Source organism: Pteronotus mesoamericanus, unplaced genomic scaffold (genome assembly GCF_021234165.1).
Source record: "Pteronotus mesoamericanus isolate MK-2021 breed Mesoamerican mustached bat unplaced genomic scaffold, CSHL_Meso_final scaffold_54, whole genome shotgun sequence".
Taxonomy (NCBI): domain Eukaryota; kingdom Metazoa; phylum Chordata; class Mammalia; order Chiroptera; family Mormoopidae; genus Pteronotus; species Pteronotus mesoamericanus.
In genome coordinates this window covers 71,397,188-71,420,694 of record NW_026555321.1, presented here as the reverse complement: position 1 = coordinate 71,420,694, position 23,507 = coordinate 71,397,188, and positions in this window count along the sequence as shown.

Sequence of the window (23,507 nt, the reverse complement as noted above, 5' to 3'; positions counted from 1 at the left end):
ACTGACCCTTTCCCCACAGATGCAATCTTGAAATGCAGATGGAATACACAGTAAGTCAAAAACTCTTCAACCGGTTCCTTGTTGTTCTTAGACTAGAATCAAAATTCCCTTATTTATAAGTTGATTATACATCCCAATTAGTCTTATGTAGTCTCATTTGACATCAGTTTTCTGGAAAAATTATTGATATTTTTCTATTTTCCTCTCAAATGAGTCCTTTTCCAATGGTAAATTATATATCCCTGTTTCTATGATCTAGCTGTTTGGCTTCAATATGCCTCCCTAAACTCAGCTCTCTTTCCACTTTGCTGCAGCCACTCTGGCCTTCTTTAAGATGCTCTTATTTATTAGACTGTCTTCATAGAGACTGTGGTTTTTGGTGGGAGGGTGGTGATATTATATGCTGCTGTGGAGGGTGACAGAGGAGTTAAGCCTAAAGAAATGGGCAAGAGGTGATTCATTTTCATTATTATCTTTGATTGGCTTTGGGAAGATACACTGTTTTGAGTTTGGAGCAGAAGGGTAAGGGCTACAGTGGAAAATGCAGGGTTACACATGCTCCCTGAATACAGGTATAAAAATTAATACAGTGTCTCTGAATGCCTAAGTGTATGGGTATATTAACGGGAACACATAGCAATAAGATATGGCAAGCCCAACTTCAGTGATTCAGTTAGTAGAGATAAGTGAGAAGGAAGGGAAGAAGAATCCAGACCTCTGATGGGATGGAGAACTGACCTATCTAAGGGGCTGGCCCTAATAGGAAAGCAGTGAATGGTCAGTTGCCCAGAGCACATTGAATATGGGATTTCAGACCTAGTTCAAGCTTTCATGAATATGGGAAAGATCACTGGCCACAGAAGAGCCTATGCTTACAAAACAGACTCATAGAGGCAACATACTATATTCAAAGCTTTTCTCATGGTGATGGTAGAACTCCATCCACTCACAAGAAGAGACATAGGACACAAAATCTAGACTGCCAGGGCTGGAGCCTACCAATGCCAGAAACAATCTGGGCTCAAGCTGTCTTCATCCTTCAAGGGGAATAAGCTTGTCAATCAAGAGCACAAGACAGGAACAGTGCCCTCAGTCAGAATGAGAGTGGAGAGAAATCATCCAGAATTCTGAGATCTAGGATTGGCAACTAGAATTCACCATCGTGGGCAATAGATCTATTTTTAAAACTTATTAGATACAGAATGTAAGGCTTCTGGTACACGTAATGCTCCAGCCTGGGATGCATTTAGGCCCATAGATGGACCTGAAAAAGAGATCCTATTGAGAGAACCTGGATAAGCAAAAGAAAAGGAAACGTGGCAAAAAGGAAGGAAGAGGGGACAGGGACTTGAGAACAAGGGGAGCTTGTAACAGAGACTTCCTTCACCTAAATCTAAAAATTCACAACTTGTAGAAACTCGGTGATTGGAGAACTACTTTCGTGCCTATATTCTTTTGCTTTATGATTTAAATAAAAATGCCTTGCTATGAATACAACACAGTATTCTTTTTCCCAGTATTGCCATAATCATTTTTAAGCAAAACATTAGGAGATAGGAGAAAATAAACAAGGTTTTTTGAACAGATGTTTTTTGCTACTCTGCCTGGGAACAGCTGATATATATGAGGGTCTAGTCTAAGACCCAGTTCAAAAATAATATTTTAGTTGGGCCAAGTGCAGTTGTGATTTACACCTAACATTGCCCTTTACTCTGACTAAAAGCCAAATTTTAACAACAAAAAGAAAACGAATGTAATTTCCTGGTTCTGAGCAGTGCTGAAAAGCTTAGGAGACTAATATAAGATCTAAGGGAGCTTTTCCATCTGTCATCAGATGTCTGTGGGTTTATAAACTATGGTTCTGACTCTAAAATCTAGAGTTTCCCATGAATATTGCTAACCCATTTAAGATAAGCCACTGAGCTACAAAAATGAATCATATACCTCCCCTCATGAATTCTTTGAGCATTTTCAGTAATGCTCAGGAGAAGTTGAGCAAGTTAGACTTTGAAAATATTAAGCAATTTCTAGCTTCTCCCATGAGTCTCTAATTTTCTTACTCCTGAGGCTTCATATAGTCTTCTCAAATTCTAGTCTTTGTTATGCATGCTCTACAGGTTATAGATTCTCTTTGGTTTTCTCTCTGAGTGCTTTCCATAACTGGAGGACTTTTTCTTTGAGAGCTTCTGCAACCACCATTTCATTAAATTTTCACATTTAACTCAAATATGTTCAGTTATTTATCAGATGTATTTTTCTGTGGAAAAATCTGAATTCTTTATTTGGGCTGATTCCATTCAAAAAGCAAACATTAATTTTAATTACTTGTATAAAAATAAGAAAATAAACCTTTTACAAAAAAACCTTAAAACAAAAAAATATAAATTATTACCTGGATGTAAATTATTTTTGTACTAGTCATGCTATGGATTAGCTATAGTAAAGCTCACTTCAGTTATGTGAATTAATTAGATATATTGAATTATATCTCTGCTTTACCTTCAAATTAACAAAATATATGACTCTCCCTTTAGGGAAAAATTATATTGACCTTTATTTAGTAAGTCATATATATTGGAGGAAAATAGATGTTGCTTGATTAGCTTGGGAATAAGATGTAGCACATCCTTCGTCCAAGTACTTTCAGGATGTAGTGTCAGAAGATAGTGTAAAGAAGGAAGTCAGCTGAAAGGGAAAAAGAGAGGAAGAAAGAATCAAGGAAAAATGTTGAAAGAGCCAGAGACAGGACAAATTTTAATAATCAAACAATGCAGTAATGACATTATGTGTGGATCTAAATTAGTAAAGTATAAGTTTTAAAATTTTGTCATGTTGATCTTTTCTCTGATATTTCATTAGGCTTTTTGCTTCTTTTTAAGAATTGCATCTGGTATTCAGGTGTGGAAGTAATTTTGAAAGTGAGAACACATTTATTGGTTCCACTGTTTATTTTTCCCATAGCCATTTATTTCTATAGCATTGGTGCATTCTTTAAAAAGTCAATTTGATTTTTTAATGGAATCCACAGAAAAACAACTCATGAATGATTAATTTGATATATATAAACAACTGTGATAAGCTTGAATATTTTGATCTATTAGTGAACTTTTGAAGTAATTTTGGTGGCCTGGCATTATGTTTGTTTTTCAGGCTTTGACTTCATTATTCTTCTGTATTCTGTAGACTATAATGATCATCAATTCTTTAAATAAGTTATGAACTACTAGGAACATTTACAATTAATACAGAGCTAAAATTTCTCAATAAGATTAATTCTACAGGGGTTTAGAAATAAAGTATTAATAACAAACATTTACAATTTGTAAGGAAAAATTGTACCAACTTTACAATATGGTCTAAATTAAACAAGAAGTTTCTTCTCAGGAATTTTAAATTTTTGAAAGCTGGCAATAATTATGTATCAAAGGAGTAATTTTTTTTAACTAAATTTTTTTTTTCTTGGGGCAACCAGTATACTGTGATCTTGCTAATGGCTGTATCTTTGAACACCAGCAGAAGGCCCATTTGGGAAATGTACCTTCCCAAGAGCAGAGATTCAGGATTCTGAAGATGTTTGGTACACGTTAGCAAGCCAGGTTCTCATATTTACCTAAAACATATTGAAACAATCTTTCTTTGTGTCCTCAAAAAAGATTTAGTCTCTAAAAAAAATTTTCCAGTTTAGAACATCCATTTTAAAAGAGTACCTTAGATCATGGCCTGCATAAGGAGCAAATAAGAAAATGTTACTGACTTAATGTTTCTCCAAATTTTTGAATTTTCCTCTTCACACATTTGTCCTTTCTCCTTCTTTGTCTCAAAATATCAGTATCACTCTTTTACACTAAAAGAAATAAATAATTATAAGGAAGCCAATAATCAACACCTAAATATTGTTCAACTTTATTATTTTCTACCCTGCCCCCTTTTTTAAACTTATTATTTTTTTAATTTTCCAGTAATAGATACACAGAATTTCTATATTACACTGACATTTACAGCATATACTTCTTTTATATTTTCTTTATTTCCATTTATGCTCATTCCCTGGGGCTCACTTAAATATGGGCCCTCATTGCTGACTTGGCCATTTGCTATTACTATTTTCCAAACTCATTTTCCAAAGGTGACTTGGCCATTTGCTATTACTATTTATGCTAGACAATGTTAGGGACAACAAGATTAAGAATACATGATTTCATCAATGTATCTACAGTTTGACATGGGAAAATAAGACATATCACCTAAATAACTGTCTGTATTCTTAAGGATTCTTCAAAGAAATAGAATTAATAGTGTATATGTATATATATGTGTGTATGTGTATATATATGTGTGTGTGTGTATATGTTTATGTGTGTGTGTGTATATATATATATGTAGAGAGAGAGAGAAGTATTAAGATTGATTTATTATAAGGAATTGGTTCACATAATTATGGAGGCTCTCACTTCTGGAGACCTAGGGGACGGCACGGTGTACTTCTAGACTGAATGCCCTCAGTCTGAAGAGCCAGAAATAGCCAATGTTTCAATTTGAGTCCAAAGGCAGAAGAAATCCTGATATCCCAGCTCAAAGCAGTCAGTCTAGTCAATTCCCTGTACCAGCAGGAGGGACAGACTTTGTTCTATTTGGGTCTTCTACTGATTGGACGATGCTCAACTGCATTTGGCAGGGAGGACAATCTGCTTTTCTTACTCTACCAATTCAAATATTAATCTCATCCAGAAAGACCTTGATTGATCAGCACACCCAAAATAGTGTTTGACCAAATGTCTGGGTGCCCCATGGCCTAATCAAGCCAACATAAATTTAACCATTACACTGCAACATAGGAGAGAATGAGGTATGAGCTAAGCAGTACAATACATGTATTACTTCTGGGTAAATGATACTGAAATCAACATTAGCAGCCCTGACCTCGGATCTCTATTTCAATATTATGTTCCTTACTTCCTTTAAAATACCTCCATGTAGATATTCTTTGTTCACCATAAATTCCTTACGTGTAAATAAAAATGAAGATCTTGGAATCACTTTCCAAGCCCTGTTGATGTCTTTGTAAGTGGCACTATTACCTTTTCCTGGCTTTGTGAACTCTTCTGACACTTTTCATATCAATAATCTCATTAAAAAAACAACTACCAAATTTCATTGTTTACCTGTAAATGTCTCTTGTATGTATTTATTTCCACTTTCATCATGGTAGGGTCACAGTTTTCTAATTCCATGTCTGGGTTTCTGGAACAGCATCCAGATTCAATATCGTGTCACTAGTTCCTCTTACTACCAAACTATTCTCACTTCAGACCAGGCCTCTTAAAACACAAATTCTGTCTTGTTTTTTAGCCCCAGGAAAAAAGACAATGGCCTAACTTTGCATGTCTAATCTCTTCATTAACTTTTCTGAGTGTCTCAAAAATCACATCTTAATCCACTTTTCTCTCCACCTTCCTGACTTAAGCTTTTGATATAGCCTTCACAATTTGTCTCTTCTCTTTCTACCTTTACTGTGTGACTTTCATATCATTGCTCATGCCACTTTCTGGCTGTGTCCTTCCTCTTTAATCCCAGTCAGTTTATAATTAAACCTTTCAATTACACCTTTAATTAAGGCCAACGCTTTGCTCCTCAATGAAATCTTTGACTACTTATATTTTCAGTCACATTTGAATTTTCATTGCATTTATAACCTGTATAACTTAACACTTGATCATGTTTCTATATATTATTGCTTTATTATTTCATGTTTGCTAGTTTTATTCCTCTGAAATACAGCATCTCTATATTATAGTTAATAATGCACATAAAGAATCTATGTGTTATGCTTAATAATATACATAAAAGTCTTGATTAACTGGTAAATATGCTCATTCTACTTATTCAATATAAAAATCACAGATTTTTCCAAGTACAATTTCAGACTTTTGGGCTGTGGTACTATTGTTATTTTAAGTCTTTTAGTATTCTGCTCCCAAAATATAATACTTTAGTGGGAAATGACCTACAGTATCTTTGTATATAACTCATGAGTCAGGGAAGGTATGAGGTAATTTCCCAGCAGAGGGAGAGCAAGGCCATATTTCCATGTCTAAGATTTAGTTAGCAAATGAGACAGAGAAGGAAGGTGGGGAGAACAACTGGGCACTTTTATACACCCTGTGTTCTCTCCAGGAGATCTAGATAGACTGGAGCTGTAGATGATATACATATTCCTAACCAGTAGAGTGCATCTCAAGTGTTTATCTTATATTTTATATTCTAAAAATTTTCTAAATAAGCAGTTTATAAGATGAATCAAAAGTACAAGCAATGCAGAAAAAGGATCATGAAGTCCTACTACTGATTAGACTTGGGAGACTAGGCTGAGGATTTACCATTTAAATTGAAGGAGAAAATTAACAAGTGAGCTGTGGGGGTTACTGAGGCAGTTCTTGCCCTACCAGGCTTCTTAAAGTCCCATATGAGCCTCTGCACCCTAGCAATGACCTTTCTGTTAAACTATCTAAACAAAACTCAAACATAACCTTCTTTTCTCTGTTAAAAGTGTACATACTGTGGTTTCTTATGTTTTTTAAAATTATTCATTTTATTTAAATAATAATAATAATGTGTTATCTCTGGTTAGATAATTCAATTAGAGACATTTTTTTCATGAGACAGTCTTTAAAATATATAAATATGAGGTGCTCTGATTCAGTAAATAGGTTATTTAGTGAGCACATTTTCCTTTTCCCACCCACAAATGAAGTGACAATACAAATTAGTTTAATTGTATTAGTAGGCGGTACATCTGCAAATATATATTCTATAATGTAATTATTTGGTGTTTATGTGTGAGTTGGTTAGGACACACGGGTGCTCTGTAATAGTCAAAAATATGAACTAGGCTTAGGATTCAGTAGAATTTAAAATCTGTGGTAAATAAGTGGTATGACTTATTCTTACAACACAGAACTCCACAAATTCTTTCTTGAAAGTCCATTGTAACATTTCTGGCATCTTTTGTATTTATTTAAAATACAGTTAGTGTCCTGGTTGGTGTGGCTCAGTGGATTGAGTGCTAGCCTGTGAACTGAAAGGCTGCCTGTTCAATTCCCAGTCAGGGCACATGCCTGGGTTGCGGGCCAGGTCCTCAGTTGGGGGCATGCGTGAGAGGCAACCATATATCTCTCACACATTGATGTTTCTCTCCTTCTCTTTCTCTCTAAAAAACTAAATAAAATCTTAAATAAAAAATAAAATAAAATAAAAACAACACAGTACAATACAATACAATAACATAAAAAATACAATTAGCCTCTGTTCTTTACACCAGGCAGACTTTTCCTATAGACTCCTGAAAGTCACTTAGGTTAACCTTAACCTAAATGAATCACTAAATGAAATACAGTGTGCAGATGATGTTTTATTGAGTTGTACACTTGAAACCTGTACCCCAATAAATTCAATAAAAAATAATGTTAGGGTCTTTGACATCTGCATCATGTATGAATTATTTTTTGTGGTTGCTTGAAATCTGGAATCTTTGAATATAATCTGCACTAAAATTAAGAAGGCAGCACTCTATACTGCAGTGCTCACACTCTATAATGCAGTGTTCTTGGGCTTCTAAATTCATTTTAATTGGCTTTGTCCCAATCTGCATGAAATGAAACACCCATCTACTTTTCAATCTCAATGGACTATTTTGTAATTATTGTGTGGAACATTTGCATGGTAAAATAAATCATATTTGTTCCATATTTATTCATAAAATAAATCTTCCCAACTCCACGAACTCCAAGGAAAATTGCTTGAAAATGTTATAATTTTTCTACCTTTGTTTGCCATAAGTTCTCAGACTCCAGAACCATATTGGACATTTCCAGTGTTGTTGTCCCCCTTCCTGTAGATCTGAGATTCTGTTGGATATTGCTTCTCTTTGCCTTGGAGAACTTCCTTTAGCATTGTTTATAGTACAGTTCTATTAGTGTTGGATTTTGTCAGCTTTCTTTGATCTGAAAAAAAATCCTTATTTGTTCTTTATATTTGAAGGATGAATTTTTAGCTATAGAATTTTGGGTTATTTTTTTCCTAGCACTTTAAAGATGTCATTCCATTGTCTTTGTTCTGTTAGTATTGTCTTCTTTCCCTTTAAGTAATACTGTCTTTTTTCTCACTCTGTGAATGCTTTTAGGATTTTTCTTCTGATTTTTGTTTTTGTCAGTTTATGATATGACTTTATACTGTTCTTTTTGTGTTTGTTTCTTGGGGTTCTTTGAGGTTGAAATTCTTTGAGTTCACACTCTCACCACTTTAGTCTACTCTTCTGGACAATCAGTAAAATGTTATTATTTAAATTTTTTTTCCAGAATTAGCCGCAAAAAATCTGGCTTTATAACTACACAAGTAACAATAAAAAACAACAAGAATGAAGAGAACAATAATAGTTTTAAGTGATTAAACAGGTGAGATTAGTATTTCTTACTCTGGACATAAAGCTATTCACAGTACAATCCAAGATTGAGTTAGTTTTATTTTTCCAGCAACATTTTGGTCTCATATATTTTGAATATTTTATTGTATGAACTGTCACAAAATAGGATATTGGAAATTAAGACTTTTTACATGCAATAATTCCTATTGATGACAAGACACAAAATGTGTCTGGGAATGAGAGGTTGTAGAATGTGAAATAAAAGTGGAAGCTGCTAATATTAGAATGAATATATGGATTTAGCAAGAACTTTTTATGCAGACGCTAGGGTGAATTTTCTATGAAGATAATAGACTCTCCTAGAATAATGACAGAAATTTGAGTAGAAAAAATGATAATTGATCAAGTATCAATTTCTCAGTGACTGAGGGTAAGTTACCAGGGGGCCAGAAACAGTGATGAAAAGACAAGTCGCATGGTCCCTGGTTTTTAAACCAATCTTATCACTTTTCAATAATTTCTTTATTAATTGATTTATTCAAATTACTTAGTGGAAATATTGTAAGATTGACCGACTTTTTTGTTTTTGCTTCCTTCTACATACTTATTTTTTCATCCTATAATGATTTTCTTTGCAGTCTTCTACCCTCAGAAAAGTTGCCCTTTCAACATGATTTATCTTACACACCATTGTTCCGCTGAAAATGTATGGATAACTTTCATATCCAATTTTAACTCAATAATCTGCTTAGTAGCTTTCTGCATACTGATACACTAGCAATCCTTTGCTTTCCTCTGACAGCATTCCATTTCACACTTTAAGCTAGAACAAAGATGACCAACTTATTGCCCAGCATTTATCATTGTTCTCCATCCCTCTGGGTCATAAACATGCATCTTTACATGGAATGTTCCCTTAACCCATCACTAAATCTTCCTAACTCCTTAATTTGAACTATATGTAAATTAACATCTTTCCCCAACTATTCCGTGGCTAAACCAGAGCACTATATGATATCAAACAGAATTTTGTCAACCAAATTACTCTAGTCTTCTATAGGTTCTGCTCAGGTAACTTTTTTTTTTTTTTTCATCTGTAGATGCTGTTTCTTTGGAGTGCATGGCTTGAATTTATGCTACAGGCTTTCTTATACAGTGTCTAATTGGCTTATCATTCATATCCCACCAATAGATAAAAATAAAGCAAACATTCAAAAGCATCTGTATAATTAATTTTTTCCCATTTATTAACATTTTTATATGCACAAATTATATGTAGTGTTTTATATTATGGAGAGAAATTTATATTGAATTGGATAGAGTTTGTTTGTTTGTTTTTTTTTTTTGTTATTTTCCCAAGGAAAATTGGATGGGGTAATTTCTAAGATAGTTTTCAACTCTCACATATAGTTGTTGAAGGCTAATGCAAAGTAGGTTTCCTCTTTTTTTTTTCTGAAAGTACAATAATTTATCAGTGTTAATGTCATGTAAACAAGCTCAATAACATTAGCTAACCAGCTATTGTCTTCCAAAACTTATTATTGTCTGGACTAATTTTGTCTCTTAACTTCTTTTGTCTAACTTCCCTTTATTTTTAATAACATTGGATTTGAACAGCCCCACTCAAAATAATTATCTTTAAAATAAAAGAATATAAAAAATTATGTGCACTGACCAGGTAGGTGACTCAGTTGGTTGGAGTGTCATTCTGTATACCAAAATTGTTGAGAGTTCAATACCTGGTTAGGGTACATGTGGGAGGCAGCCAGCCTCTCTCTCCCCCCGTTTCTCTCCCACACACACTTTCCTCTCTTTTACCCTAAAATCAATAAACACATCTTTGGGTGAGGATTTTTCTAAAAATTATATATTTGACAAGCAGTTCCAAGGATGTTTTATCAACCATCTTGAGAGATGTTGCACATCTCTCAAAAGAAGCCTACATCTGTTGCCTTCTGTTCTTCACGTGAACTTACTGCAGTCTGGTTTTTGTCCACTAATTAACTGATATTATGTCCAGAAGTTTATTTAAAAGTTATTATTTCTAAGTACAGCTGTCCCTTTTCAAACCTCACCCAACTTGATTAAAACCAAATTCTCAACTCCTGGTTCCAACTGGCTACTCCTCATGCATTTTATCTAAAAAGTACTATCTTCTCACTCAGCTGTTCCTTAAAATCTTCTCTTGTTTTTATTTTATTTTTCAGGTACATTTTTGTTAAATCAATTCTACTTTCAACCAAGTTGTTGTTGTTGTTGTTGTTGTTGTTTTTGAGTTTGTCCCACTGAATAGCATAGTGTTACTCTTGTTTCACTCATTCATAATCTGCCATCAGGACTATTACAATAATTCTTTAAACTGCCTTCTTGCCTGGCTCTCTCTCTCAATCTCAGTCATGTTGTCCCATGTGTTATCTTCTTTAACACAATTGTCATCATGCCATTTAGTCACTCAAAACTTTTAATGGCTCCTCGCTTACTAGAAACTAAGTTCAAGTTTCTTAGCATTGTAGTAAGTCCCCTCTCTAGTTTAGACCTAATATAACCTTCTATCCTCAACTACCCATCCTTTCCTCCTCTATTAGAATATTACATTATAAACATCTCATTCACCTGTCTATGCCCAGAACACTTCAGTTCCTTTAAAACTTCTAACTTATTTTTGCTATTGATCCATATACCTTACCTGTTGAAATTCTATTTTTCTCTCAAGATTCAGATAAAATGCTTCTTTCCTATTAGGTTGTCCCTACTGTACTACTCAGAAATTGATACTCATATAGTGTATAACACATAGTGTTACTATTTTACTATTTTAAAAATTGACCTCTGCTTGATCTATGACTATGATGTTTGTGTAGGAGTGTCTTGACCCTTTTAGGCAGATTGACCCCTCCCATTCACACCCAGGTCCAGTAGATGCAGACATAAGCAGTAAATACTGTGGTTGCTATTGACAGGTAGCCCAAGACCTGTTACACACAATGTCCTACAGTGACTTGTACCTGAACTCTACCCAAGTGGACCCAAAATCAAAGCAGTGAGCAGTGGGCTTCAGGCCTCACTAGAGCTTGACCCAATGAGCCACATTAAGTGGCACACCCAAAAAGGGATTCCATCAGGCAGCAGACCCTGCTGGGAACAACTCCACATAAAAGAGCAGCTCCTGTTTGAACATTACCCGTAGAGGCAGCCTGAAGGATTAACTCCATCCACAAAAGAGCCAATAGCATTCAATACTCAACTACAACAAGGGTGCGCATAACTCATAGGAAACATTCCTGGAGCACAGAGCTCAGGTGATCTGGAAGATTGTGCCACTGAGCCCAACATAAAGCCATGATAAGTTTGAGAGTCATGACATGTCTACCTAATACATAGACAAAGAAAAATGCCCCAAATGAAAGAATAAGAGAAATCTCCAAGAAAAGAATTAAATGAAAAGGATGAAATTGAAGTAACCAAAATACCAGATGTAGAGTTTAAAACAATGGTTATAAGGATGCACAAGGACCTTAGGGGAAGAATGGAAGATTTCAGTGAGAACTTAAAGATATGGTAAGCATTAACAAGGACATAGAAACCGTAAAAAAGAACTAGTCAGAAATTAAGAATATACTAGAAGGAATCAACAAAAGTTTAGACGAAGCAGAGGATTGAATCAGTGATTTAGAGGACAAGATAAGAGTAAGCCCCGAAGCAGAGCATCAGAAAGAAAAGAGTTTAAAAAATGAGGAAAGTCTAAGAAATTTCTGGGGCAGCATCAAGCATGATAATCATCGTGGAGAACGAGATGGAAAAGACAGTAAGCAAGGGATGCAGAACCTGTTTGAAGAAATACTGGTAGAAAATCTCCCTGTCTTGGGGAAGGAAAAAGTTATACAAGTTCAGGGCACAGTGAGTCCCAATCAAGGTGAACCAAGAGACCCACACAAAGACACATCATAATTAAAGTGGCAAAAGTTAAAGACAGAGAGAATTTTAAAGGCAGTTAAAGAGAGATAGTTACCCATAAGGGAGTGCTTATAAGGTTGTCAGCTGATTTCTCAACAGAAACATTTCAGGCCAGAAGGGGCTGGCAGGAAATATTTAAAGTGAAATAAAGCAAGACCTGCAACCAAGACAACTCTATCCAGCAAGGCTATCTTTTAAAACTGAAGGTGAAACAAAGTGCTTCCCATACAAAAAAAGGCTAAAGGAGTTTATTACCACCAAACCAGTATTAAAAGAAATGTTAAAGGGGCTGCTTGAAAAAAAAAAGGAGAAATAGAGATAGAGAGAGAAGAATGCATGTACATATTAAAAATGGTAATAACTATCAATAATAGTATTAAATATAAATAGATTAGATGCTCCAATAAAAATATCTAGGGCAGCTGAATGGATAAGAAGACATGACTCATATACATGTTGTGTACAAAAGACCTACTACCTACCTTATAAAAAAAGATACATAAAAACTAAAGTGAAGGGATGGAAAAAATATTCTACACAAATGAAACACCAAAAAAAGGTAGAGTAACAATACTCATATCTAACAAAGTAGGCTTCAAAAACAGCCCATAACAATCCTCATAGAGGAACACTACATAATGATAAAGGGAATGACCTGACAAGAAAATATAACCCTTGTAAACATATATGCTCCTATACATATATATATACACACATAAAGAATATATAAAGAAAATCTTGGTGGACTTTAAGAGACAGATGGACAGCAACAAAATCATGGTGGGAGATTTTAACAGCCAACTGTCATCAATGGATTAATCTTCCAGACAAAAAATCAAGGTACTTTAGCTGGTATGGTTTAGTGGATTGAGCCCTGGCCTGTGAACCAAAAGGTCCCCAGTGTAGGGCACCTGCCTGGGTTGTGGGCCACTTCCCCAGTAGGCAGCGCGCAAGACACAAACACACATTGATGTTTCTCTCCCTTTCTCCCTCCCTTCCCCTCTCTAAGAATAAATAAGTAAAATTAAAAAAAATAAGTAATTATAAAAAAAATCAACAAGGCAACAGAAACCTCAAATGACACATTAGATTGGATGGATTTAATTGATATTTACAGCACATTTTTATCTCAAAGCAGCAGAATATATATTGGAATATGAAATAGCCATAAAAAAGAAACAGAATTTTACCTTTTGAGACAACATGGATATACCTGGAGATTATTATGCTAAGTGAAATAAACCAGTCAGAGGAAGACAAACAGCATATGATCTCACTTATATGTGAAATCTAATGAACAAAATAAACTGATGAACAAAATAGAAACAGAGGCAGGAGAACACGGAACAGACAGACAGACATCAGAGGGGAGAGGGCAGGGGGTGCTGGATTAGGTTAAGGTGAAAGGATTAGCCAAAAAACATATGCATAACCCATAGGCGCAGATAACAGGGTGGTGATGGCCAGAAGGAAGGGGAGCAGAGGCCAGCTGAAGATGAGCAAATGGGAGCAGGGACTGGGTGGAGGTAGAGGGGTAAAATGGGGACATCTGTAATAGTGTCAACAATAAAAATAAAGTTAAAAAAAGTAGGAGTCGCTTCAAGGAAAAGACTGGGTTTATCCTCAGTGTATCTCCAGTGGTCAGCACTTATTTCTAATTCATAGAAAGATTTCAATACATGTTTGCTAAAGGTATCCAACTGCCATTTAAATGATACTTTTCAAAGGTATCATATTTTCAATATGTATTACATGTTTTTGCTATCTATATATTAATGAATAGCTTATCTATTGAAAAACAACCACACAATCTTGACTACCTGAAAGGACCTGTGAAGAACAGGCTATTCACAATCCATTGAATTTTACTGTAGATACAGATATGGCAAGCCTATGACAGTTTTTGAATTCATTCTGTATTTGTGAGACCATGCATAAGTGTTATCTTTAGCAAATTGCAAAATATAGAATAGAAAAATTTAACATCCTAAAAGTTGTTAGTGAAACTTTTGAATTACTGGTATTTAGGAATAATTTGAGAAAACCTTTTGCACATTGAAAAGAGGATGTGTTTTATACACAACATCTAAACACACCAAAGCAGGGGAACCACTTCAGTTCTCCATGCCCTCTTTATAATTTTGCTATTTTCTTACTTTAAAAATCGATGTGTACTTTCCCCCCAATAGCATTATTGGTAGAACAGCATACTCAAGCAAAAAGAAGTCAACTGCCCTTTACAGTTACCATTGCTGACAAATTTCCTCTGGCTGCATTTCCAGATGTTTATAACTATCAACACAACCCCATTTGGTTAAAATATTATTAGAGATTACATCTGTCGTGAGACCCAACCTCAGCCAGAAGAACTGATTTGGGACACTTCCAGGATTATCTTGTCCTTTGAATACTGAAGAACGAGAGATTAGGTGACCCAAGGTGCTGGAACTCCTCACTATCCTAGAGCTCACGATCTCAGAGTTTTTGGCTCAGAACCTCTGCCAGAGTGAGGTTGTGGTTCTCTGAGAGATGGGGTCATTGTTATTATTCTCCCAGCCTCCAAGGCAAAATACATCGTGTGACCAGCCATGTAGGCAATGCCAAAAACCACCTGGAAAGGACCCACAGTTGTCACAGGGCCATGTTGAAATGTGAATCATTGAAACTGCTGACCACTAAAAAACCATGACAATTTTCTTTTTTACCTTTAGCCAGATGATGGTTAAATAAAAGGACCAAAGAGAAGGCAGTTAGAGGAAGAATTCAGCTTACTAAAAGTTACATTTTTTTTCTGACTTACTATGGCCCACATGGTGTTATTCTAACTGACCTTTTTAGAAATATTTAAGAGTAATATAACAAGCAGTTGGTGGAGGATTGGCAATTTTCTTAAGCTGGTTCATGCGTCACTCTCCTTTTGTCTGTCCAGCTGCCAGGATAAATTATGATCTGTTGAAGTGGATCTTGCTTGGCGCCCTCTGAAGTTGGCCAGAACATTTGGACAGTCACATGTATCTCTTTCTGAGCAAGTGCATCATTCAATGGACTCTTGTAGCTCAGATGATGCACAGATATTCTGTAAGCACAGAGGCAATAACTATTGGTGGGAAAATGAAACAAGGAGAAAGACCAAAGGATACTGGAGTCTGTCCAGTTCTAAATGTTACTCAGTGTGCTAAGACAGTGTGACACCAAGACCTCACTGATGTGCCCAGCCCTCTGGGCTTTCCCACACAGTCCAACTGAGTCACTTTACCACCATTGCCGTACACACTCCTGCTGATTTCCTTCCTGTCAGTTCTTTCCTCCTCCTTTTCTGATGTGAACCTTCTGCAGGATTTGGCATGTGCTCCTCTGGCAGTTGGACTGAACACGTCATGCAGAGGCTGAGAATGACCCTTATGAACAGTTGTGGGAGACTGTCCCTGAGATACACTGGTTTCCTTTTGACCCCCTTTTTCTTTCTTGCACTTTAATTCACATTCGTTAAATTGAAATTTGGTTCTATTACTCTCTTTTATCATCTTTTCAATTATGTACCACTTAAAGAAAACTGAAATATTGTAAGAACATGTGTCTTTTTTCCTTTCATCAAGAATCTGGACATTCTCCTTTCTTAACTCTCTTGCCCTCCTGCTTCCCCACTCTCATGATTTGCTCCCTCTTCTCAGGGTTCTTGAGTATCAGTAGAAATGCCTTAAATATGTTCTGAAGTGTGTATGTGCGTGTGTGTGTGTGTTATGTGTTTCCACAGGTTACTTCTTTTACTTCACACAAGAAAACTATGTGGTAGATTATTAGCCCTCTTCTAAGTAGAAAAATGTTTATATTTGAGAAAGTTTAGGTAATTTGCAGATAATCCTAGAGCTGAGAAGTGGTGGAGGGCAGTTGTGTTTCCAGAGTGCATGCTCTCTTGCTATATTACCTATACTTTTCCTCCATAACAACGAAAACTTGTAAAAGAGAGGAAGCTGGCCTTGTACAAGCTTCAGGTTTTTAGAGCTGGTAAGGGATAAAAAAGAAGATGTACTATATGTCTGGTGGCTTAATTCCTACCATTTTTTTGGAAAAGAGAAATAAAATTGTCTGTGTTACATGGTTTTTCAGTTTTGGGGTACCACGTATTGCTTTTCAGATGCATGCAAAGTGAGTTTAAGGATGTGGCCCTCAGCCAAGAGCACGGACGTGGAGGAGATAAGGGATTACTCAGCTGACGTTACACTGCAGTGGGAGTGTACACCCAGCAAAAGCTATTTAATAAACAACTTAGATTTGCTAGAAAAGTGGGTTACGATATGATTTTCCTACCACAATATTGGGAAATATATATATATATATATTTTTTTTTTTACTTTAGTTAAAGTTAGAGAGAGAGAAGGCATTTGATCTTTTGTGCAAGACAGTTTCACTGCAAATGTTAAAGAGCAGTCACTTAAAAAAAGGTACCTTTTCTTTAACTTTTTAAGAGTTTATATTGTTCACAATTTAAACCTTTTTATATAATTTTCTTTCACTTGTGCTATGAAATGTACTTCACATTAAGCTATTTTCTTTTTTTGACATTTATACATCTAACTCAACAGCTAAAAACTTACTTATTGAGTTCATGTTACATGCAAGTTACTTTTCTCGGTAATGTGAGGCTGCAGATGATGTAGTCCTTGTCCACAAGGAATGTATGATTGTGTAGTAGTTAGAAGATTAATCTACATAAGACAGAGAAAAAATAACAAAGCATATCATCAAATACAGAATAAAATGGTACCAGTTACAGATGAGGTAAATGTTTGTTTTCTTCGTTTCATCTCCAAAGGCATTTGAGACAATATGTGGAAGTAGTTTAGGAGCTTGAATAGATCTTGTATAGTTGAAGAGGGTGTGATTTTATGTTATTGGGGACAGATCCTGAGCAAAGCTATAGAGGCTGGAATGGGTATGGACCTTGTCTTATGTGAAGGCAAACCTAGTGTTAATGGGAAAAAGGGATGGATAGTATGATAAAGAAAGAATTTATATTCAGTAACTAAGAGTCTTTTGGAATTGTAAATAGAGGAATAATAAGATGTAAAGATATTTATGAAATTCTGAAATGAATGGACTGATTACATAACCATTAGGAAAAAATGAAGTCAAACAGTTAGTTAATCTCTCATTTGAGCATCCCATATCCTGAGGACCTAAGAAGGGGTGATCAAAGCTCTGATGGAAGGAGAAAAATGAATAGTCATCTATTCAAGGGAAAATTGGTAGGTTTTGGCTACATTAGATACTAGACATAAATAGGAAACCAATAGTGATACTAGTAGGAGAGAGAGTAAAAGACAATATTTTATAAAGCATGTGATAATTAGTCTATTCTGGTATAGTTGGGTTTGAAGTTATCTAATAGAAGTTATTGTGAGAGTGTGAGGCTGGGATTTGAGTGAGAGGGTCAGTCTGAAGGTAAAGGCCTCTGGACAGCTTTCTTAAGGTGGTAATATGAAAATGTAAGGGCTCCCAGGCCTGGGACTCAAGGCATACCCAAATTTACAAGGTAAAAATAGAAGAAAAGTGGATGAAAGTGTTAGGAAACAATACTATTATTCAAAAACTATTCTCTTTTTTAAAAGATTTTATTTATTTATTTGTTTATTTTTAGGGAGGGGAAGGGAAGGAAAAAGAGAGGGAGAGAAACATCAACGTGTGGTTGCCTTTTGCATGCCCCCTACTGGGGACCTGGCCTGCAACCCAGACATGTGCCCTGTCTGGGAATCGAACCAGTGTTTCTTTGGTTCACAGGCCAGCATTCAATCTACTGAGCCACACTGGCCAGGGCTTTTTTTTTTTAAGTATATTTTATTGATTATGCTATTACAGTTCCAATTTTTTCTGCCCTTTATCCCCTTTCTCCCTGCATCCCCTCCCCTCCTACTTCCTTCCCTCCTTAGTTCATGTCCATAGGTCATACATATAAGTTCTTTGACTTCTCCAGTTCCTATACCATTCTTAACCTCCCCCTGCCTATTTTGTGCCTAGCTCTTATGTTTCTTATACCCTGTACTTCCTTCTCGTCTGATAACTCTCCATATGATCTCCACTTCCATGATTCTGTTCCGGTTCTAGTTGCTTGCATAGTTTTTGTTTATGCTTTTTAGGTTCAGTTGTTAATAGTTGTTTGTTGTCACTTTACTATTCATAGTTTTTTTTTATCTTCTATTTCTTAGACAAGTACCTTTAACATTTCATATAATATGGGCTTGGTAAGGATGAACCCCTTTAACTTTACTTTATCTGGGAATCACTCTATCTGCCCTTCCATTCCAAATGATAGTTTTGCTGGATAGAGCAATCTTGGATGTAGGTCCTTGCCTTTCATGATTTTGGATACTTCTTTCCAGCCCCTTCTTGCCTGCAAGGTTTCTTTTGAGAAATTGGCTGATAGTCTTATTGGAACTCCTTTGTAGGTAACTGTTTCATTTTCTCTTGCTTTTAAGATTCTCTCCTTATCTTTAATGTTGGGTAATGCAATTATGATGTGCCTTGGTGTGTGCTTCTTTGGGTCCAACATCTTTGGGACTCTCTGAGCTTCCTGGACTTTCTGAAAGTCTATTTCCTTCACCAGATTAAGGAAGTTCTCCTTCATTATTTGTTCAAATAAGTTTTCAATTTCTTGCTCTTTCTCTTCTCCTGGCACCCTTATGATTCAGATGTTGGAGTGTTTAAAGTTGTCCCAGAGGTTCCTCAACCTCTCCTCATTTTTTCTGAAATCTTGTTTCCTCATTCTGTTCCAGTTGAATGTTTATTTCTTCCTTCTGTTCCAAATCATTGATTTGAGTCCCGGTTTCCTTCCTTTCACTGTTGGTTCCTTGTATATTTTTCTTTATTTCATTTTGTATAGCCTTCATTTCTTCCTTAATTTTGTGACCAAGCTCAATCAATTCTGTGAGCATCCAGATTACCAGTGTTCTGCATCTGATAGGTTGGCTTATTTTTTTTTCTGTATCTTTGAACTGTTCTTTCATTTGGGCCATGTTTCTTTGTCTCAGCACACTTGTTACATTGAAAGGGGCAGAGCCTTAGGTGTTGGATAGGGCAAGACAACCCATTTTGCTGTGTTGTAGTGCTGTATGTGAGGGAGGGGTCAGAGAGGGAAAAATGCCACTTGCTTGCTCAGCTATAGCCCCATTTTCTGTCACTTCTCTCACTTCCCACAAGGTGATTGTGTCCTTTCAGGTGCTGATTCACAGGTGGGTGAGTTTGTGTACATTCTAGGACACTGTGGGTCTCTCCAACAGACTCTTCTGTGAAACTGGGAGTTTCTCCTGCTGCCGCATCTCCACAGATTTTCACAGCCAGGGATTTTGAGTCCTAAGTTTCCCACATTGAAACCCTGGGTTTTGTGGTCTGTCTTACTCCCCATCGTTCCTCCCAGCTTATCCATGGTGAATGTGGGATCGCCCTCCAATCTGCCAGCCACAGCCTAGCCACGCGTCCTCTCGGCCTCCATCTCTGCTCCTCCTACCCATCCGGATGAATGTTTCTTTAACTCCTTGGTTGTTGGACTTCCATGCAGTTTGATTTTCTGGCAATACTAGTTGTCTTTTGTTTTGAAATTGGTTGTTATCCTTCTTTTGGTTGTGAGAGGAAGTGAAGCATCTCTGGCCTCCACCTTGGCCAGATCTCCAGCAAGCTGTATTTTAAAAGCCCTTCACATGATTCTGATTCATGCTCAAGTTTGAGAATCTCTGCTCCAAGGAAACTGATAAGATAAGAAGAATTACAAAGGTATTAGAATTCCCAGTCCCTTCATGACTCTGGAGGTAGGATGGGGTTTGGGAGGCCCTGGGGCAGACTATCTGTACTTTTCAACAGTTATATAGCAAAATCCATTAGGATATCAGTGTGCTAATGGGGAAAGAAGATAAAAAAGTTGCTTTTAGTTATCACAAATGCATATTACCATTGGCCTTCTGAACATACATACATTATATTTGTTGCCAATTTATTAAGTATTCTAAGTTTGGGCATTTTCTACTAGAAAAAGAGAAGGGGGTCACATCACAGTAGAGATTAGGAAGATTAATTGGTAAGCAGAGTCTTCAAATTTCTTCAGAACATACATTATAATTAGTTACCATATGTGCTTAGAATACCAGCCCTACACAATGACATCTTAGAATTACTCTAGACTTTTATTTTCTAACATATTAGATTGTATATTTTATTATATTTTATTTACTTATTTTTACATGAACCTTAAATGCATATGTTAGTGTGAAACATAATGTTCATGATCACGACTGAAGCAATGCCAGCATGGCTCCCTTCTTGTCTTCATCTTTCTTTCATCTCTTTCTTTTGATTTTTTCCCCTTACATCTCATAACACCTTGTGTTTTCCAATGACTATTCATTCTCAAGCCTATGTATTTCTCTCCCTGTCATTGTGTCCTTAAATGGCTAGTATACTTTCCAGGATTTCAGTAGCATTTCTATTTCGAAGACTATCTATATTTATTTATAGGTTTCTAAGAATATTTTTAAAGTCTAGTGATCTTTTTTGGTAATCATTTAGCCTACTAAATCTCATGGGATGCAGTCTTTGTTTACTTCCAAAGGCACACTCTTACTAATCACCCACCTATAGGTAGTAACATATAACCAGGGCCTCAAATAAGAGATTGTATATTCTTGTTTTGTCCCCCTCCTCCAGATTTATTTCAATTTCTTTCTTTCATTGTTATGTACTTCTCAGTTCTCTGCCTGCTTCCTTGGCTGGACTAAGAAGATACACTGTTACTTATGTACATATTAACTAATTCTCTAGTGTTGATTATACTCACCTGCAGGATACTCTCTGTCCTGCTCTCATCTGCCCCAATATCATAAATTCTGACCATTACCTAGTTCACAGTACCACATCTCTAAATCCACGGCTTGATATTTCCAATTTGATATCACTTCAAACTCAACACATGCACACTAAACTTCTCATTTTACTCCTCCAATGGGATTTTCTTCCCAAATTCTTGGTCAAGGATATGTTTTTCCAAATATCCTGGCTTAGAACTTTTGAGACATTTAAACCTTATTATTGATCTACTTATTAAACCATATTTCTTGACTAAATAATCATTCTGTCCACAAATGTGCTGTCTTTTATTTTTGTCTTGTGCCTAATTTCTATCTATTTCCCTCACATGGAAGGGAAAGACTCTGTGAAATCTGCTTTCAACTTCATCAATTTTATTCTTAGTCATCTTTTATATTCATCTTATTTTCATTTTTTGACAAGAAATCTCCGATTAACTTAATATTTGCAGATTTCCTTACATTAAAAAATTTCCAGATGACTTTCTTTCATTACATAATACAAGGATATATTTAGTTATATGTTCAAGTTTACAATTTTAAGTAATTCAATACATGCCTTATTTCCACATCTAATATATAGGAACCTTAAGAGCACAGGCTGATTGACATTTTTAAATTATTTCTGTTGTTACTATTGTGCTCAATAAAAAACTGAAAATTGAGCATCTGATAATTGTTTAAAAAATGATAATTTATTAATAAGAAGCTTACTCTACTCTAGAATGATGGTATACTATAGAAACTAGAGACCAGGCTTTCCCCTCAGAAAGATAAAGGTTTGTATTCTTGAGTGAACATTTTTTAGCTTTGTGAACTTGAGTAAATTGCCTGATCTCATTAAAATTCAGTTTTCTTAGCAGTAGAATAAGAATACCTGAAACTTTTTATAGGTTATGGATTGTCATGAGGATTAACTTTTATCTTAGAAGAGTTCTTATTATAGGAATTCTCAATATAGCCTGGAAATTATTATCATTTGTCATTATTAAAATATTGTATGACATTTAAAAATTAATTTAATAAATGAATAAGGGCAATACTAGAGGAAAGGTAAAATTATGGCCAGCAAAAGCACAAATAGACCAGGGATATATAACCAGAAGAATATGCAGCTATGCAGTCCTAGAGTCAGTGGTGGGCACTAAAATTGACTATCAGGTCTCTGTTAAAGGAAGCAGAAAGGAAACAATCAATTACAAGGTATTCAATGGTCATAAAGGAGAAACATACCAATTCTGTCTTGGAAATGAAGATCATACTATGCTGAGACTGGTAGTGGGAACACTAAATTGTGTGCTTGACAATGTCCTTAACAATATCCCTAGAATAACTCAGATTTTACTCTTTCCTTCTCTGCACTTTTATACTAGAGGCACAGTACCGAAGCACAAGTGAGTGAAAGTGGTACTAGAGCAGGCTCAAAGAAATGTGGCTTTCTGTTGATATATGGTTTCATCCCACAATAACACCAAGACAATCTAGATTGGTCCTCCAAAGAATCTTTCAGAAATATTGATATTACATTTGAAAATTTTATGCATCATCATCCAAGGCTGTTCCACAAATATTAAGCTCCTTTCTTTTCTCTAATCTTCTCCCAAAGTCCTCATATTGCTACATAGTTGGATTGGGGAGCAAACATATCCTTAAATTTGTCTAATGAGGAATTCTCAGATGCTCACAGATTAGCTCAATGTTTTTTAGGTAAATGCTCAAGTTCAAGGTTTCTCCTCCAACCTCCTACACAAGATGATATCGAGAGTAGAGGAAATCTTGGATGACTTCATGAGGGTAGAGCTTTTTAATTATGTCTGTCTTTATGTCCCTGAGTGCTAATTTGCTTAAGTGTCACTCTCCTGTATGCCTGGTAGCTGGACCTTATATTAATAACTGTTCTTGAAACTGTAATGAGTAAAACTTGAATATATCATGTAAGACAGTTCTAGTTCAGTGGTCTTCCCTTGCTGATTTGTCCTCAATTCAGCTCTAGTTGGCGCCACAGGTCTTTTGAATTTCAACCAGGTTATTTCCCATATTCACTGGGCTCTCTTATCCACCTTCCACCTGCAGCTTCTCTTATGGGATAACCAGCTCTTCCTTGAGGGGTCATTAACCCACTGCCTTCATTGGGGCCATAGTAGCAGATAGGTTTTGTGGGGAACATGACTTACAGGAAACAGAATAATTATTTTAGTTTATTATTTTCAAAATATTGACCCTTTATGTATAATTTTATGAGCAGAATTTTTCATAAATGTTGATTACCAGATAGTCTGAGGTTA